At 34.8% G+C, this 21,579-nt stretch overlaps 1 long non-coding RNA gene across 1 annotated transcript in view; it reads right to left on the reverse strand.

Annotated features, from left to right (window-relative positions):
• Window positions 1–20,580, reverse strand: part of LOC141380197 (uncharacterized) — a 48,940-nt gene extending 28,360 nt beyond the window's left edge. Inside the window, exons 1-2 of the long non-coding RNA XR_012397834.1 lie at window positions 20,456–20,580; window positions 19,948–20,089 (exon numbers count right to left, since the gene is read on the reverse strand). This is a non-coding gene — a long non-coding RNA (uncharacterized lncRNA). The remainder of the gene's footprint in view (window positions 1–19,947; window positions 20,090–20,455) is intronic.
• Window positions 20,581–21,579: the final 999 nt, after the last annotated feature.

A 21,579-nucleotide genomic window follows, 5' to 3' on the forward strand; every position in this document is an offset into this window, starting at 1 on the left:
GAGCTGCGGGCTGGGTGACACCCAACACATTTGCAAGGTTTTACAATCTGCGAGTGGCGCCGGTTTCCTCAAGGGTATTAGGTAACCCTTGGTGATTGAGGAAACAATTCGGTAGGGTGTTGAAACACGCTTGCTGCACCATTTTCCCTAACACGGAGATACGTGCGCCTTTTTATCTGTCAGTAAAGTTCCCCATCAGGTGAGCCCTGCAGATTCCTCCGTGGCCCCCAGCACTGACTCAGAGGAGGAGTCAGTTGCTGGCCCACTACGTTGTAGGTCTGCCCGCTGGTCAGCCCGCGTTTTGGGTAAAGGTGCCTGCTATGCGTGATCCCCACTAGGTGATCCCATATGCTTATTCCGCCACGGTTAAGTCCCCCCCCCTGGGCGGACCCGTGTCTTCCCTCCCCGCTAACCACTCTTTTGCTATGCGTACTCCCCCTTTTTAGGGCTAGTCCATATGTAAATTCTGCCATCTATCCCCCCTTGGGTAACGGATGGCCTCCGCAGCGTCCTCCCTATCGGGATTGCACGCTTCCCAACGTACTGTCGTATTTTCCTAGAATTATCTAGATGCTCACGACTTCCAAAAAATATATCTAAATCCGTAAAACTTCTGTTGAAGTAGGATAAATTAGGGCCAGGGACACGTTGGAGGACCGAGCCTCCCATGATGTGGGTGCGTCACGCTTGCTTGACAATCCCCTCATCGGGGGCGTTGGTAAGGTGCAGTCATTATGGCGCTTTCCATACTTCTCCCATTTCGTGGATTCAATCAATCCACTCTATGGCACTGAAGTTCCCCAACCGAAGGGGAACGTTCGAGGTTACAGAAGTAACCCTTCGTTCCCCGAGGAGGGGAACGGAAGTGCCATACTCTGTCGCCATAATGACTGTCCCTTAGCTGTTTGAAAGTCTCTTCAGCTTAAAAGGATGGCGTCTGCTCGCTCCAGGTGTGCTTATATGCTGGGATAATTGGCAATGAAGTACACCTGTGCAAGCTTACGCTGCCAATTCATTGCATTCATTGGCCCGTTCAATACTCTTTCAGACAAGCGGCTTCTGAACCGAATCTTCCCATTTCGTGGATTCAATCAATCCACTCTATGGCACTTCCGTTCCCCTCCTCGGGGAACGAAGGGTTACTTCTGTAACCTCGAACGTTAGTATTTATAATGTTTCTTATATGATTTAACATGTTGCTATCATAATTTATCATGTCATTAGCATGCTATGTTATGTATTACTAGCATATTTTAATGTTGTGAACATGTTTCTAGTAGAAGGCCAACATGCAATAAAATGTTGCTAACATGATCCTGACATGTTTAGCATGTTGCTAAAATTAACTAAACACTATTCTAGCACATCAAATATGTATGCATTATACATCATGCTCTCATGATGTACAGTTAAAATACTTTTTTTTTTTTTACAGACAAGCTAATTCTACTTGCAAACCATCTTAATTATCACCTAAAACTAGCCTTGACTGTAACAAAAGAAGCACTATAAATGTTTAAATATGATTAATCTGGACTAAATAATAATTGTCTTATCGCATCTACACCATTCAGTTCACCATTCAACAATAGACTTTCAATATGGCTCTAAAAATAGAGACCTAAATGATTAATTGTGCTAAATTTTCACAATTTTTTACCTTGTGGTCTCCACAGACTCCCAGCCAGACATTGACAAATGATGAGAAAGCCAGCCGATACGATAGATTGCTGCATACTCTTTCTGTTTAGTCCCTAATTAAACTACACTTATTGAAGCAAAAAACAGAGGGTGGTAGAAGAGTAATACATAAATGTGGAAGTCATGTGACAGCCATGGCTACGACGGCTTCTCAACACAAACCCTGAGAGAATGGAATAAGCAAGTGTTTTCCCTCGGGAGGGTAATTAAGGTTTGCAGAATGTTGACTCTTAACAGCCTGTGGCAAAGAGGGAAATAAATGAAAGCCGTTCCCTAAGCAACACGAGATCTTTCTGTATTCCCACTTCTTTGTTAAAATAACGCTAATATTTATATTAATGCCGTTATAGCTACTTTAAATGAATGATCATACATTTATTTAACTGGGTGTTACAGGAAGATAAATCAAATTCAGGCTATAGGAACCATGTTAAAAATGCACTGATTTGCACCTAGATGTAATAGATCCTTCACTCTTGAATTAAATATAAAATAAATGTTTAAACCATAAAAGATGGTTGTAAAAGTCTAATGAAAGAAGTAAAACAAAAGTACTGGCTGTGAAAGCCAGATAGGAAAGACTCGTTTATCCATTAACTACTTTTATAGTCTGGCCGTAGTGCCTCCAATGACATTACGGTTCCGCGATCTGGAAAACTGTTTGTCAGACATTCAGATGTGTGAATCCCCACCGCGAGTTTAAAAACCAGGGGAGGACACTCAAATGAATCCTAAATGGTGCAGGTAGCCAGAACAGTTGCAATTTGCTTGACAATGGTGGGTCTTTATGGCATTTACTATCAATTTTGCACAGCAGGCTAGTCTGAGAATGGGATAATTCGTCCTCCAAATATTATTTTGATTCTGAAAACTCATTTAATGGTCTAAAAGGCTGGTAGTCACCAAATCCGTAACAGATTGTTATAGCAGAAAAAAGTACATTTCAAAGAAACTATACTACAAAATGTATTAAGTGGTCATGATGATACAAAAATATATGTGCTAACGAATGCTAAACTGTCAACTTGTTACTACAAGCTAGTAATGTGTAATCACAGTAGAAACATGCTAGATCAGGAAAACTTTTTACAAAATGGTGGAAACATTAGCAATCTGCTAATTATAATAGCAATAAGTTAAAAATACTAACCTCATGATCAATCATGCTAAGTAGATAGGTCATGATAGTAAGGTGTTGTAACCTGAAAACTCCATGTTTTTAGCTAACAACAAAGCTAATTGAAGCACACTAGTCATGTGTAACATGCTAGAAACATGTTAGAAGCACAACTGCTGTGCTTAATGTGCTTAAACATATTAATGTGTCAAATTGTAAAAAACTATTAAAATGTTTGCAAATCCTCAGAACATATCGGCTACTTACAGTAACATGTTAGCATGGCTAGCAAAAGTCAAATCTAAGCTAACAGTCCAAAATCATGCCAGCATTAAGTAAACATGTTAGAAACATGCTAACGTTAAATCACAACAACAACATGCTAAGCATGTTAGCAATGTGCTAAATTATGTGTATCAAAAAATCAAGTAATAGTAGTAATTAACACGTTTAACCCTGCTGGACAAACAAGCAAAATTCCCATGTTACATATTAAAAAAAAGAACATGGAAGTGATCATTTATGTGTTACACATGCTAGTAAAACACGGATAGGTTTTATATGGTTTCTTAGTATTCTCGTGATGTCTGAAGAAGTTTTGATTCATCAACATTTTCTGACAGTTTATTTTTTTCAAGAACACCTTTAAACTTTAAGATCTTAAGTTATTTGAAAGTTTCAAACAACGCTTTGTCAAGCTTAAATCAAAGTTTGTCACCAATTTTTACCTAGATTTATCATCTATTTCCATGATCGGGACATCACACTTAAATTAAAGAAATTATCTTCATTATAAAATACCTACAGTAATTTCTTAATGCCACATGGACAGCATTGCTAATTCATTCTCCCCAGTGTAGACTGAAATAGATATAGAGATAAAATGAACGAGGGAGTGAGAGAAATGCAGTGCGAATAGAGTCCAACGCTTTGCGCTACTGAAGAAAACGGTTGAAAAAATGTCACGTACAGTTCTGGCCGTTTAGGTGACTAATGCTAGCGATTACAGCACGAGTGATAAATGACTCTGATTAACCTACAGTCAATGTGAACCCACGTCTCTCTCTCCCCCTCTTTCTCTCTCAGGTATTTGATTGCTGTGGTTGTAGTCACTGGAGTATATGGTGCAGCTCAGGGGACTGCAGTAATTAAATTCTCACCTGTGGAGCCACTGCACCGCATAGCAGAGCCACAGAGGAGTTCGGTTGTCAGTATACATGACATTGTAGTCCAATGAGTCTTTTAAAATGTGTCCTGTTCTTTTTGGTTGCAACATACTTATATATATATATATATATATATATATATATATATATATATATATATATATATATATATGTGTGTGTGTGTGTGTGTGTGTGTGTGTGTGTGTGTGTGTGTGTGTGTGTATGTGTCCAGCACAAAGCACAGGGTTCACTGGGGTTAAAAGTAATGGATTACAAGTAAGGAATTTTAAGTAATCTAAGTAATCTTACTTTTTGTAAGTAACTAGTAATGTAACATTATTTACTAGTTAGAAACGAGTCTTTCCAACAATTTTCTCAATTTTTGACCAATGGCTCATGTTAAGAGAAATCAGGAGTTAGTGCAGATGCATTGTGTTTAATGCGTAAACATGATACTTACCGTATTTACTAAAATGTGTTTGTACATGTATTTATTCATCTTACTTGCATAAAAACCCTTCCCCTAAAAGAAACACTCCACTTTTTTTTTGGCAATAAGCTAATTTTACAACTCCCCTACAGCAGGGGTTCCAAACTTTAAGCCTGTGACTCACAAAACAGCAATGCCAGTCATTCGCAACCCCCCACTGGTGTTCTCAATTGTTCACAGCACAAGTCTATTCTTGGTTTAATCTTAGGCCCCGTTTACACTAATGCATTTTCATTTTAAAACACATAAGTTTTGCTACGGTTATGCCATCCGTCCACACTACGCTGGAGTTTTTGAGTGCCAAAAATGGAGCATTTGGAAACGCTAAAGAGGCCGTTTTCATTCTACAACGCTGCTGCTGTGTCTCAGTGTGAATGGGGGAAAACGGAAACATCTGAAAACGGAGGCGGGGCTGATGACATTTTATTCTCTGATTGGGCCTTTTCCTCAATATTAAGTAGCCTACACACACAGTTCAGTCCTGCATCCTCTCCTTGTATGTTCAGTCTTCGCAAGTTTAATATGGAAAACAGACTCCCGAGGACATGTTCAGTAAAGCAAACAATGTACTTTATAACCATCATCCTGGATAGGTACGTTGTTTCACTATCGTAACAATAAAATGAAAACATCATATAAGGAACTGACTATTTTCATTTTGATATTAACAACTTAACAGAGAGCAGAAATGTTGAGGCGTTGTGCTGCATATATGAGCGTCATCTTCACTGTATGCATATTTATAACAAGACGGAACCTATAACAGTACTGCCTCCTTTCATTTTCATTGAAAGTACGAAACATACACTCTTTTGCTGAATATCATTTTTAATAATCAGTAATGGCCATTATAAAAGTGTAACGTACAATACATTTATACATTATAAGAAATAAAGGCAAGCTATACTGTGCAGAATGTACATGGTTACATTATTATATTAACTTATCTTTGTGCTCAGCCAAAACACGTTACAAGTAATAGATTCAAAAGACCAAAGTCAAGGAATATGTTGTTAGATATAGACAACAAGATAAATTAAATATCAAGTTTAGCAAATATAGTGAGATTAGATCCAGCGGGATATGCTTGATGAGCAGTCCGACGAGCAAAGCTCTCATCTGGCTAGATAGGCTGCAGAGCATGGCAGAGTGTGTGTGTGTGTGTGTGGTCTCATGATGTGCGGTTTTTCCGTGTTAATGTAGACTGAGACCTGTTCAGAAATGCGGGGTGAAACGCTAGTGTGGACGCGGATCGTTTTTATTCTAAAACGCCGTTTTAAAACTAAAACGCACTTGTGTAAACGGGGCCTTAAATACCGCCACTTTGAGATCATCTTCCATATTCACTCATGGCTTTGTATTTATTTTTAATGTATGTGAAGGCCGTAAAGGTGTCAGAAATTTTAACCTGGTGCCGTAAAATGAGTCTACTGCAACTGATGCTCTTTAGCTGATGCTATTGACACCCCTGCAGTGGTTACAATCCAATGTAAAATAAATAAATAAAAAGGCTGATGGCTTTTTATTGGCATGTGCAACTATTAGCTTCAAATTTTCAACTATTATCATATTTTATCCATAACCGTAGTGAGCGTTAGATCTCTAGTAGGATTTTTGGAAATCACCAAGCAACTTGGCCATTGTTTACCAATGCTCACTTTGGGAACCACTGCCCTAAAGTTAAACTGTTGAGTTTTACCATTTTTGACAGCATTCAATTTCCAGGTCTGCCATAGGAGCATTTTTAACGTAGATCATTTAATCGAATAAGACCATGAGCATCACGCACATAAAAAAAGAAAAAGAAAAACAGAAAAAGAAAAAAAGTCAAACATTTTGAATAAAAAGTTTTGATAATTTTCCTATTTAAAGCTTCTGTGTCTTAGTACATGATGAAAAGTAAAGCTTTAATTTGGATATTATATATATATATATATATATATATAATTTTGAAACAAGATGCTACTGGTCTAATCTGATTTAAAGATGCTATGTTATGTATATTATCTTATATAATTTGTGGAAATGACATATGTTCACATTGTATAGTTTACATAATTACAATTTATGAAATCTTCCTGAAAAAAAAAACTGAAAATTATGATTTATTTCACTATTATATAACTGTTTTCCTTCTGATATTGCATGTCAAATAAAGATCATTCTGTTTAAAAAGATAATAATCAATCAGAATTTACTCATCCCCCACTTATTCCAAAGAAGTTTGAGCTTCTTTTTTCTTCTTCTTTTGAACATAAAGTAAGATATTAAATAATAGAAACAACCATTGATTTCCACTGTATTTTTGTTCCTACTGTAGATGTCAATGGCTATTTTTTTCCAAACATTTTTTTAATATATTGTTTTGTGTTAAACAGAAGAAAACAACTCTTGAGGAAATTTTCATTTAAATTTTGAAGTAGATTGACTGAAACCTCAGAACTTTAATCATAGTGCATAGTAGTTTATTTTTACAGCAAGTAAAATATAATTAAGTAAAATGAGGGAGACTAAAAAAGGCCTTTTTTTGGTAATATTTAAAAACTTTGTAAACAACTTACGAAAGCACTATAGTATCAAGTTAATTGTCCAATACAAAAACAGCGACTTCAGGATGCTTTGAATAAATAAAAAGGCAACACTAAAATGCTGTTTCCATTTTAAGACAGCAAAAAGCACAAACCATGATCCAGTTAAACTAAAAATAATGTCTGCTTTTCCTCTTAACCTCCATGCGTACCCTACCTCTCCATCAAGAGATATTTTAGAATGATCTAAAAACATTTCTGTCACAAATTCCCTCAGGGTTTTGGCACATATTACTAAACACAACAATCAAACGCTGTCCATCCACGCCTTCAGAAGAGGTAATTTTAGCCGTGCCACTAAACTGTAACTGGATTTTGCAGTTGGATTGAAATTCGAGAAGGTTTTTTTTTAGTTATCGCTCTCTCTTTCTCCTTTATCTCTGGATCTGTCCATTTGTGATGGGCAGCCAAGCAGCAAATTGTCTGTCAACCAACAAGTTACTTTAAGAGGGTGAAGAGCAACTTCAAAAGATGCTTGAGGAAAATAAAAAGAAGAAGAAGAGAGAGAGAGATGAACTCAAAGAGGTATAATTAAAGTCTATTCACAGGCTGCTTTGATTGGACAAAAGCACTATAAAGGATAGACACTAGACAGGTCTGGAGGAACAACAAACACTCACACTTGTATATGTGGTTTATAAGGACACTTCATAGGTGTTTTGTATTTTGTACTGTAAAAACACATTATATTTTTTTACCTTACCCTAAACCCCAACCCTCACAGAACACCTGTGGCAATTCTGAATATCAAAAGACCCTGTTAGGTATGATTTTTTAGTCTTGTCATCGATAACAGTTGTAAGAGCAACAAAGATTAACTTGACTTCTAGTTGATCATTTGGAAAGTGGCAGAAGGTAGATTTTTCAGATGAATCATCTGTTGAACTGCTTCCCAATCATCACAAATACTGCAGAAGACCTATTGGGACCCGCATGGAGCCAAGATTCTAACAGAAACCAGTCAGGTTTGGTGAAGGAAAACTCATGGTTTGGGGTTACATTTAGGATGGAGGTGTGTGAAAGATATGTAAAGTGGATAATAACATCAGCAGTATTGATTGGTCGTTCTTGAACAATTCGTTCATTTTGAACGAATCTTCAAAATGACTCAGGAACTATGAGTCCTCTCTGGGAGTTATTCGTTCATTCGCGCGTGCACACATTTGTGCAGGTGGTATCGTTCATTTCAAGTCTTTTGAGTCGTTCATCGCGGAAAGGCAGAAGCCAATCATTTTCGTTTAGAGCCTGAAAGAGAATTGATCCGCTCACCTCTTAAGTCCTCTATTGTGTTTGAGTCATTCGTTCATCATGAAAAGGCAAGCCAATCATATGCGTTTAGAGCCGGAAAGAGAATTGATCCATTCATCTCTCAAGTCCTCCATCGGGTTTGAGCCATTCATCTTTCTTACTTGACACTAAAGCAGAATTGGATGTAGAAATTAGTAGATGGTTCCAAATCCTCTTTAAAGATGGGTGCATCATAATCATTAATTATTAGAATATTATTTACTATTATTATTATATTATGTGCATTTGTGATCTGAAACTGTATCCACTGTACACTGCAACGAGAACTTCAGTCAGTAATATTTATGTAAAACTGAATTTTTGTTGCATCCTCATATTTGAGACTTTTCATAAAATCATCAAACAATGTGTACCTAAAAAGCATTTTTATTTTCTTAGAAAAAAAAAGGTCTGTCCTATTGTCATTAAGTTGTTGTTACTTTTTTTCTGCTGGATTTGTGGTTTTATTTGTTTTACAAATAAATGGAACCATGCTTTAAATATATATATATATATATATATATATATATATATATATATATATATATATATATATATATATATATATATATTTGTTTGTCTATTTGCTGCCTTGCTATCAGAAAACAAACACTAAGCTATATGATAAAATAATCAAATTCTACAATTCCAAGTGATTTGTAATTTGTTTATTTTTGTTTAATAATGTTTTTCTATGCAGACTTTATGTATTGGTCTAATATTTGTATAAAGAAAGATTGTGTTTGCATTTACTCATTTAGAAGAAGCTTTTATCCTGCGACCAACAAGTAAGGACAAAAGAAGCACTTAAAATCATCAGAAAGAAGAAACAGACTCATTTATCAAAAGTTCAGAGCTTTTGTTTTTGATTGCTAACAAATCCAAGTCCAACAAGAAAAGACAAATAAGTGTTATTTTAAAGCGTATTTAATTCTAATTATTTTAAAAAGCCAAGCTTACAGAGAGGAGGTGCACACTCTGACGCAGTGGTGTAAGGAAAACCACCTCTCAGTTAACATCAGCAAAACCAAAGAGCTGGTGGTGGATTTCAGGAGAGAGAAGAGAGAACACACCCCCATCACCATCAACGGGATGCCAGTGGAGAGAGTCAGCACTTTCAAGTTTCTTGGAGTCCACATTGCTGAGGATTTGACATGAACGGCTCACACAGACGCAGTGCTGAGGAAGGCACAGCAACGCCTCTTCTTTCTCAGGCGTCTCAGGAGGTTTGGAATGAGCCCCCACATCCTCCACTCGTTCTACACCTGCACTGTGGAGAGCATCCTGTCTGGCTGTATCACGACCTGGTATGGGAATAGCACCAGCAGCAATCGCAAAGGCCTACATAGTATTGTGCGAACTGCTGGACGCGTAGTAGGAGGTGAGCTTCCCTCACCTTGGTTGGGGGGGGGGGGGGGGGGGGGGGTATGCTGTTGTATTTGGCACTGTCGTTGTATCTGCACTGTCTGTACTTTGCACTGTCATTGTATTTACACTGTCTGTATTTTGCACTGGAGCCAGCACCTAAGCTTTTCACTCATCATAGCGCACGTGCTGCTGATGATGTGACAATAAAAGTGATTTGATTTGATTTGAACGTTTTAATGGTACTGGATGGTACAAATGTCCTGATTGTGATGAACTCTGTCTGATGAAGAGCCGTGTGGCTCGGAACGTTACAAACGTTTTCATTTAATATAATTGTATTTTTGGACCTTTGGTGTTGCCGCCTCTAACAAAAAATAAAGACACAAAAGTAATTAAAGTAAATTCCCTTTTTTCCACACTAACTTCACACTAATAAACAAATTATTTAACAAAAATATGATTTGGCCAACTGTAAATATATATTTAAAGTTTTTTAATAAGAATGATGTGTACAAGAGATGGCATAAAAAGGTAATTGTGTGCTTGGAAATTTGTGAGTCGAAAGTTGTCCAATAAAAATCCTGAAAAGCATGTGGTTGTTGTCATGCGGTGAATCCAGCCAATCATGTAATATTGGTGTAGTCATCACAGCTCATGCAGCTGCTCTTCAGACGCTGCACCAGCTGAATCAATCATATGATCTCGGAGCACTGTCGCGATACAGTACTTTGATGCCACATGTGACAGTCACTTGTCATCAGTGCAGCGTCTAGCTAGAATTTCGAACCGGCATGCACCGCTTAAAGAAATATTTGGATCGATCTGCCAAGCGCTGCATGAAGACGAACGCACCTAATGTCATCCACCATGTTAGCGGTATTGGTCACATGACTGCATCACATGATTAAAATGTGTCATCCTTTTCGAAAGCTTTTGTTTTTACAGTCAGAAATTGACGTTTTCAAATTTATCCTCTTTAGACAGCATTTTCAAAAACACAAATACGTATTTGTTTCCTAAATATGACGTCTCTTTGGGATGGAATGCCAAAACGGACAGAAAAAGAAGTGTTTTTAATGAAAACCACATTTCTGGTGTGAATGAGGCCTAAAATCTATCACTGTGAACTCACAAAACATAAATATAAAGTTGAATTTTAATATTTTTATGATTCTATTTGTAAACTGGACTTGTTGATTTGTTCTGATTGCCTTACTGCATGTGGCTTCATCCGATCGACTTCTGGAGCAATTTATTTCCAGTAGTTTCCTTGGTGCTCTGATTTAATTTGAAAAAATCCATCTTTTAACAGTTTGCTAGTTATAAACACGCCAAACAACATTCTAGAAGTTCTAAACGACAGATTGATGTCAAATTAGCGAACAGTGTGAGTTAAACACAGGCTGACAGCAGTGCGTCAAACAAACACAGGAGGCATCTGTATTTTTTCAGCGTGAGGAAAAGTAGCGTGATTGTGTGTGTGAATCATGTTTTCATCAAGTGTGAATGTTAAACGCTTGAGGAGCGAGCAGAAATCGATGAAGCGGGAGCTCATGGGAATGTGTTTCACCTCTGAACTCGATGATCTGGGAAATGAGCCGCATTCACTGGCCAGTAAATAACAATCCTCACAAACACAAAAGCCAGTCAGAAACACAGATAATTGGCCGTTTTGCTTTCTTGAACTGTAAAAACAAAAAGTGATCGTTAATACACCAGTCCTGCTCGATTGACTTCCTTTTTTTCTAGTCGAATTACACTGTGTTGGTGAAATATTCATCAGCATATTATTAAATGCTTTATGCTTTATGCTTTACAAATCTTTTTAATGATAGAAAATAACCTAATGTAGTGAATTGTTTATTAAATATACAATTGAAGAATTTTTTATATTTTTTCAACACTTTAACTGCCACACCAAGAAAAAAGAAATAGACTTTTTTTTTATTGCATTTCTTAACTTCTAATGTCGCTAGTTAACACAATCAATGCATTTGTTTTAAACATATCTCATATATTCTAAAGTATCAGCCTCTACCAAATGGTTGAGATGTTGGTTTATGGTAAAAGTACCAGAATTAATAAATATACTATAAAACTGGGAAAAATATGAAGTGTAAGACCAATTTAATAAAAAAAAATAATCAAAATAAAACATTTTTGAATACTAAATCATAGCCATAAGCCATAAAGTATTTCAGATTCTTATTTAACATAATAACATGTTTTCTTGCTTTTTTACCATAAAATCAAAATCAAGTGAATTAGTGCAACAGGATTTTGTTTGTTTTTATTTGTTTATTTTTATTTAGTATTATTAATATTTCTCAATTTTTTTCCAAATGATACATATGTACATACATACATACATATATATATATATATATATATATATATATATATATATATATATATATATATATATATATATATATATATATATTATATTATATTTAGAAATATTATTATTATAAATTATATATATAGAGATATATCTCTCTATATTATATATATATATATATATATATATATATATATATATATATATATATATATATATATATATATATATATATATAGAGAGAGAGAGAGAGAGAGAGAGAGAGAGAGAGAGAGAGAGAGAGAGAGAGAGAGAGAGAGAGATGGATATGGATGCATATTGTTAGGCTATTTTTAAGCCTCATTTGTACCTGCTGTGGTTTCTTCAGGGGACCAATTAGTATCCTGTAAATCTGCAGGAGAATCACCTGATGAATGACTGATAAATATGAAAAACAACAACAACAGATGATTTAGCTGAATGTGAGCGACTCTGTTGAGATTTATCCATCAAAACAATGCCTTAGATTGCTTCCCTATGCAAACATCAAACTAATGATCAAACGATGATTGCGCAATAATGTCTTTCCAGATTAAATTAGCACTGTTTTGCTGGATATTGCATGCAAATACCAAAAAAAGAAAAAAGAAAAACAATTTTACATGAACAAATAATGGACTAAAAATAGTATTACATTAGGATGGTTTTATTATCGATGTAAATCTGTTTTATTTATTAATTATAGTTTAGTCCTTAATTTTCAGATAGTTTGTAATTTACTCTGCATAACTGTACATTACAAAAAGGTTTCACTAGATTTACATTTTTTTAAATTGGTTGTAAATACTGTATATGGGCTGAATTTAAACAAACAAGTTTAGTTAAACATTACTAAATTTAATCAGTTTGTTTAAATTCAGCCAATATAAACTGTTTTCAACCACTTACCTTATTTTTTCAGTGTATTTAGATTTCCTTGGATTTAGATTTAGATTTCCTTTTTTGGAAAGACTTAAAACAGAGAAAGAAAACCGTAGGGGGAAAAGAGAAAATCGAAATATTTACAGAGGCTCTTGAGTACAAGTGGTGCTTATTTTATGTTGAATTATTGATAAGGTCCGCCAGGGAATGAGTGTTTGGGTGGTGAAAAGATAACAGGAAAATATACCATAAGCGATGCTGTAAACGCATCTCAAAAATCCTGCGGTTCTGTTCGTCTCCTTCTCCCTCTGCCAACAAACTGTGCCAGAATCAGGTTTTTTTTTCTCATCTGTCCCCTTCCAGCACTTAGTTACTCACCATAGTCAATCACCATATACACACACTTTGACCTTGTTTTCAAATGTAAGCTCTTTTCTGAATTGTTTTAGGATTTCTTATTCATTTGCCTATAACAAACAGCAATAAACGGTCAAACTACTTACTTTACAAACCGGTGTGTTTATGACTATAGATAAAAATGAATATTATATAATAAGAAAATACCAGTACAAACATAAAGCAGCAAAACAAGCTGTTTTATGGGTAAAATTCAATGAAAGTGCAGGCAATAAGCTTCAAATGGCTGTATCTGCTCAGGCGATTTGTCTTATCAGAAAAATAAGTTAATATGTATATGAAAATTGTGTATTTTATCTTTATATATACAATCTGACTTCTTTTCGGTTGTCTACTATAGATAGTTGGGGTTGGATTTGGTCAAAACCTACTGTCAATTAGGGACATTTTGGAAAACTAGGTTCATAAATAATAGAATCGCCATCCTTCGGATAAGACATGAAGCCATGACTTTTCTTTCCTAAAACAAACAAACAGAAAAAAATATATAGCACAAAATGAATCATTTCCCAGTACTGGGTTGCAGCTGAAAGGGCAACTGCTGTATAAATTATATGTTGGATAAGTTGTCAGTTCCTTCCGCTGTGGTGACCCTTGATGAACGAAGAGACTAAATAAATGGATGAATATATATCATCAAGGGTCAATGAGAGACCAAGCTGAAACCAAATAAGAAAAAGTGCTCAATCCATATGATTAAAATGAGCTATCCAAACCATTTCTATGAAATGAATTGTTCATATAAATTAATTAAAGTGGATCTCTTGAGCTGATTTAAAGAAAAAAACGTACAAACAAATTTGCTAAAATAAATTGTTCAAACCAGTTCAATAAAAGCAGCCAAACAATCTATAATAAACTGCCAGTTCTCTAATAAGGAAATGAATTCCAAATAGTCCAAACTACAATTCTCTGAAAAGAACTGTCCAAATCAGTTGACTAAAATGTACATATTAATAAACATATTCAAAGAGGTTTATTAAGATGAATTGAGCAAACTCACTCACTAAGTTGACCATGCAAACTAGCTCAGTAAAATAAACTATTAATCTAAAACTATTCACTAAAATAAATCTCTCTATCTAAATCACAACACCGCATCATCTTAATAATATAATAAAAAAAAATACAAATAAAAATCTACAAACCAAACTATTTTTTTCAAAAACTTAAAAGTTCTAATAATAAAATAATAATAATTTCACTAGCTATGTTTCCATCCACCTATTTTAATGCACATTTTGGATATGCACATAAAAAGACAGATGATGAAAATACCAAGATGCGCAATAAATTTTGAAAATGTGCAATAAAAACATATGCGCATAACTGAGTAAGATAAACTTTTAATTCCATGTGAAAAGATGCACACAAACTAAGATAGAAACACATTTACCTAATAAATTCCAGTATGCGCATTAAAAAAGATCATTGGTGATCTAAGAGATCATGTGATGATAAAAATGTGTTTAAATGGACAAACCAGCCGGCTGAGCACATTGTAAAACATCTGAAATGTTGTTTTGGTCATTCTAAAATGCCTGAACCAATTCAGTATTAGTGTTATTATTTAATTGATTACCTCCAGAATCAAGAACGTCTGTGCTCCGCATCTCATGATATCAAATACCAAAAGTGTTTATTGCGTGTCGGCATTTGTCTCCTGAGGCGCAAGTAATTTATGAAACAAAGAAAAGATTCACACAGCTTCTCCTACTGCAGCAAATTCCCTTTTTAGTGTTGATATTTGCCGCCAGTTAATCAGGAAGTGACGATTTTTTCTCTGACTCATTGCATGGAAACGCTGCTTTATTTGCACGTCTTTAATGTGATAATCCAGTTTTGCGCATACATTTTATTCCATTCTTTGAATAGAAACATAGATATTTATTTGCAAAGCGGTGTTTACTGATTTAAAACAACAAAACTGCATACTAAACGCTATTGGGATTTAGATTTATACTTTGTTTTTTTGTTTGTAATGCAAAGGCTAACTTTTCTGAAGCAAAACCAGTTAAAAAAAAAAAAAGGTAGCAAAGGTCTATGGAATAGCAACTAGTAGTAATTATTTCAGACACAATTAAAAACTTGCTTTAAATCATTTTACTTTCATAAAATTCAAAGATCACTTTCTCTAAAGCATCCTCCTACATCTTTATTTCAAGTTGGACTGCTTTAGTATGAACTCCCAGAAGTTGTATAAAGTCGGACTTGCAAATTAAACCAATACATTCCACGCAAGACACCCAGAATTGTCGTACACTGCTGGGAACACGAAGATAACAGCTACAACTCAAACAAAGACAGACAAACAACAGTAATGAACTCATTGACTCCCTTGCTTCCTAAAACGAGAGATTCGGTAAGCGCAGCCTAGTTTCCCCAACCACCTGGTGTAAGAATAGAAAAAAAAAAACAATCATATTTGTCCTATTTTCCTGACAGATCAAAGATAGCGCGCAAGCTATTCAGGTATTAGCAAAGATCCGCCAAACTGAAGTTGCTGTCATACAGGTCAGTTTAAATAAAGCGCAATTAATTCTCTCCCATGCTGTTCCACTCCGGCTGTCAGGCCTGAGTAAGATGTAAGCTGAGAGATGCATGGTAATTAAGTCCGGAAATAAATTAGATATTGACATTCTCCCTACATTTGTGCCGTAATGTTTCCGTAAGCAGCTTAGCAAATGGCAAATATGCTGTGCTAATAGGCTAATCCTCCAGCTGTCTGCTTAGAAACCCTCTCCCTTTCTTTTTCTCTCAATCTCTTCGCCAAGTTGTAGGTTCAGTCTTTGAATGGAAAGAAAAGGTTGAGCCAATAGCACTGAGACATAGCGGTTGTTTATACCAGTGTTTCCCAACCCTGTTCCTGAAGGCACATCAACAGTACACATTGTGCATGTCTCCCTTATCTGACCTACTCATTTCAGAGTTTTCAGTCTTTTCTAATGTTCTGATGAGTTAATTCAGGGGTGCTTGGTTAGGGAGAGGTTGAAAATATCTGTTGCTGTGCCTTCAGGAACAAGGTTCAGACAAAAATTTCATCTAAAAATTGAACACTTTTTTTAAATATGTTTTGCCTGTTCGTTTACCTGACAACACCATTTTTGGGACTGAAAATGTATATGTTGGAAAATGGGTTTCAAAGATGTTGTCATGTGTGTAAACATGCTAAAATGAGAGTCTTTTACTTACCAATGGAAAACCAGTAACGCTAACCTGGTCACATGAAGTACATCTTAGCCAATCAAATGCCGGCTTTTAATCTCCTTCCTTGCTTCTTCCATAAAGATTTCAGGCTTGCCTTCAATAATGGCGGAGTATGTGGTAGTCTTGTTGTTGCTCATGTGTTTGCTAACGCTTCATCATCTAAGTGTGGATTTACTTCACAATACAACCAACATCAGAGGTTTATTATTATCTTACACATAAGGCAAATTATTAATAGAGCTGCTGATTGCACATCAACACTTCCTTACAGCACCAAATACTAGCCTGGCATATATAATACAGTGTTTTGGGCCCTTTTTGGTGATATGTGTACAGTGCTCAGAATATATGCGCACGCCCCCCACAAATCTCTCATTTAAATTAATATTTTCTTTAGGATGCTTTACATTATTGTATTTGTGCACATACATTAGTTTAGTCAGTACTGAAGCCAAATCTGGAGCTAATCTAACAAAATAACTTACAATTATGGTTAAAAAATTACTAGCCTAAATTTATATGTTAGAGAAAATATTAAATATAATTTTCAAAAATAGCAAAAATCAAGAGAAACAAAAATTATATAAATTTTGTTGAAATGTTGTAGTTTGTAAATAGGTTTTTTGTAATATTTTGCTTGAATTTAATTATCTTTCAATTTCTAAAGATGTTCTGTGACTAAAATAGTTTAAATAAATGTATATGTTTAATAAATCTGTTTTGTTCATATGCACCAATATATATATTACCCATATTCACTGAGAAATGGATATAATTATTCATTTTCAAAAAGGGGTATACTCTTATATTTTGAGCATTTTAAATGCAATCGTTTGGAAAATGTGAAGTTGTGAAACATTTTCAAAATGCAAGGGACACAACTAAAGATATTTTACATGAAAATTAAAAAAAAGGAACCAAAAACAGACACAATTGTCAGACAATTCCTAGTGACTTCAATGACTCAACTGTGATCATTTGACGCTGCAAGAACAAATTTGCACACACCCCCCACCATAAAATACCTCTATCTTTCACATCAGATTCATTTATTTTTCTAAGACTTAGTGCCCTATTAATCAGGGGTCACCTCATTGGAATGAACAGACTATTACAGCATATTTTTCACACAGTAGATGTACATCTAGCTGCAACCAAGTACTGGCAGACACCCATACACTCTCTCAATCACACACACACTCATACACTGAGCCACCGTGCCACCCCACATCAGATTATAATGCATATTTACTATGGGAAATACAATGGTTGCATGTTGCATTGTTGACTCTAATGGCAACACGTCATAATGCCAAAGTAAACGCACATCATGTCCTCTTAAAAACAGAAGACAAAGGCGAACAAAGACTTGTGCACAAAAGTGTTCTTGGAGCTTTGAAAGATTTCAGTTGAACCACTGAAGTTGCATGACATATTTGAACAAACTTTTCCGTTCATTTTCTGGACTCTGAACAAGTCAGAACGATTGTGTACGAAGGTTAAGAGAGCTCTAGGATTACATCTAATATTTTACGAATATTTGACAATAGAATTTTTATTTATGGCTGAACTAACCCTTTAAATAGGGTTCTCAATCTTTCGCATTTTAAAACTGACATGCTTAGTTGGTGAAGTTATTTATCTCTCCCTCACGACCTGTGTTTTTGTCCCTGAGCTCTGTAAAGCTCATCGGAAGTGCTGTGAGATCCGCGTCGAGACCTGAGTTAGAGTTTAATTGGTGTGAGAGAGACTCGAAGGGTCTGAATAATAGATATCAAACCTGTGGAGACACTCAAGGAAAAAAAAAAGCACAGATGTTCCTGAGCTGCACAGTGGAGGTTTCCAAACATTATAAATGCAAACAGGTCAGAGAAGAAGGTGTTTTTTCTTCAAAAAGGTATTTTTTGGAGGGGTTGGATAGATGGAGGCTGTCACCAACTGGTTTGTAGTTTTGTTGAATGTGTTTTAATGAGCTCCATAAATCCACTATCTTTCTCAGGCATTAGTCAACATGTGTCTGAGTTTCGGGAGTTTTAGGGAAGGGTGAAAAGAAGCTTCTCAAGGCATTTATGGTTATCCAGGGCTCAAAACTCTATCTGCAGGCAAATATGTTTGAAGATCAGATGTTGATCTTAGTGACAACAAGCAAAAGTGTCATATTTGTGCTTTAAATTTTTCATTTTAACAAGAATTGTGAGTGTTGTTACATAAAGTTTAAATATATTAAGATTTATGGTACATACAATGTTGTGTGTTCATTCCTAATCTATCTTGTTTTGTAATATGATTTGAGAGAGATATTTTAAATATAAAAATATTAATCACCATATAACATGTAACTACCTTTAGCACTTCACTTTATATATAAAAAAGGCAAAGTACATAAAAGCATCCCGGACGAGCCCCTGCAATTTTTAAAAATAAAGTTATTAACTTATTAAACAATTAAATTAATATTTAATGGTAATTTTTAGTAATAAGGCTTTATTTAAAGTTAACATCAACTAAAACTGTTATGGCAAGCCATAAAAGCTCAAAGGTAGCAAAGTCTATGAAAATACAACTGTGCATTTATGAACATATTGCAAATACCAATAACATTCAGGACTAATTAGCAATACTTATCACATTTGAATGGGTAATGCTGGGTGAAATCTAAACAAATCTGCATGCATAATGTGGGAGACGTCTCGGGCAAAAAAGGTTACACACTCACCACTGATTTCTACTCAGTTCATTTCTTGATTCGTTAATTTATTTAAAAAGACAAACAACAGATCCATGCATCTGAAATCCCTGCATCATCAGGCGTAAAAGTTGGCTAATTGGGATAAACAAACAAAAAGAAAACAAAGAACTACAGTAAACTCATATTTCCTATTAGCATCTAGTAAGCCAAGAACATTATACAGATGAATCTGATTTGACAATAATATGACAAAAAACATGCTTAAATTATGTTAGGACATGTTGTTTTATGTCATAAATAAACTTTTCTTTATAAAAGCATGCATAAAATAAAATGTCTTACTACAGTATCTTTGTGTGTATTAAAACAGATTGTGGGGGCTCGTCCGGGATATAATGTTACTTTATATTTGTAAAACAGTTTAACAAAAATATTCTTTATCATCAGAGTTTTTGTTTTTATTTGAAAGAGTATTTGTGCGTTTTAGCATTGTCTCGCACCTCTTTAGGAACATGTAGAATGGCATTCAGAGTAAGTCAGTCTTGTGAAATACTTGCGTTTAGCTGGCTAAGGTAGTCAGCATCAGCAGAGATGTTAGTATTCCTCACACATGTTATCCTCTGCATATTTAATACAGAACCTCTTTTCACCCAGCGGCTTCACAGGAACATCTTACCTCGCTGTTGAATGCCGTCAGTCACGTCTTGTCGCCTGTACTGCTGAAAGCTTTAACGCAACACTGCTGACCCCTCTGAATATTCAATCTTAGGAGACTGGATCTGCGCATCCTCATGTTGTTTAAAATCATTTTTCTTTCCCTGTGGAACACAAGAGATGGATTTTTTTTGCAATATTGAGTTAAATGTAAGACTTATGGTAAATGTCAGATTTGATTACTTTGTGATATATTTGTTTACTTGTTGTGGTACTTTTGTTGTTGATGTAGACTGTGTTGAGTAGTTTTCAGAATCTACATGTTTGAGATAACTATTACTGTAACATTCACAACAGCAGTTTTGTAAAATAATTAACATAGGATCATTCTGAAAACCTAGCCCTATTTACATCACTGATGATCGCAAATTATTTAACCGGAGAAATGTATGGCTGCATTTCGTATTTAGAACGAACACTACAAGGTGCTATTATGCCGTTCCTTTTAGTGCTAGCAGTTGACCACTTACCTTCGTATGAAGGGATGTCTGGCTGTTACCAGTTTGTCCAGTAGCTCGCCATGTACATCGGCAGAATTGAGATGAAGAGAGAAGTTGACCATGATGACAGGGTTCAAATCCAGCAAGAATGATTCCTGAAAGCAGGTAGGACAAAACAAAAGTCAAATAGTAAAATAAGTAAATGACAGAGTGAGAATGTGGTAAAACCTGAAAGCGTGGTAAAAATCAAGGATCTTTTCTTTTTCTTGATTGATTTAAAAAAAAAAATGTTGGTTGGATTTAGGGAAGTGGGTGGGCACTGGTCAATTAGTGCTTTTTAAAACACTTTCGGTTGGGTTTAAATAGGGGGTTGGTTAGGGATATTCAGTTGGTTGGTCAGTCAGTCACACAGTTAGTTGAAAGTGTGATGGCACTCGCGAAAAAATTTTGAGATCTCAAATGCATACACAGTGGCCTTTGGTGGAGTCTCGAAAAGAAAAATTGCAAAAAAAAAAAAAGAAAAAAAAAAGTAGCCCCTGGGACGTATTTTGTGATCTCCAGAAATGTAGGTAGGGCTTCTTTTTCAGAATGAAAATAATAAAAATTAAAATAATAATAATAATAATAAAAATATAAAATAATACTTGAAAATAATACTTCATATAAGATTTCAAAAAAAGTTGTACTGTTTTAAGAATAATCTCATTCTGAAAATAAGAGAATAGAAGCATTTTGAAAACTGTGAAAATCATGAAAAAGTTAAAAGTAACAATATTAAACTAAAATAATACAAACGCAGCATAACAAAATGAACGTAAACAACAATACAACAAACAAAAAACATATTTAATAAAGCTGAACAAAAATGTTTAAAAAAACAAAACAAAAGTACCATAAAATATCATAGTGAACTAAGTGATTAAATAGAAAGTAAATCTAACCAAAAAAAAAACTAACAAACAAAAAACTTTAAAATACAACACAGCACAGTAAAAATAAGAAAATTAAACAAAAAGCTAAAGATTTCAGTGCAAAAAAACCAGCACAATAACAACATTTATACAATGAAAAAGAAAACCAAAACTAAACAATAAAATAACAGTACGATGTAAAATATACAAATGTATTTAAAAAATAAACAAACTAAACCAAAA

Source organism: Danio rerio, chromosome 22 (genome assembly GCF_049306965.1).
Source record: "Danio rerio strain Tuebingen ecotype United States chromosome 22, GRCz12tu, whole genome shotgun sequence".
NCBI lineage: Eukaryota > Metazoa > Chordata > Actinopteri > Cypriniformes > Danionidae > Danio > Danio rerio.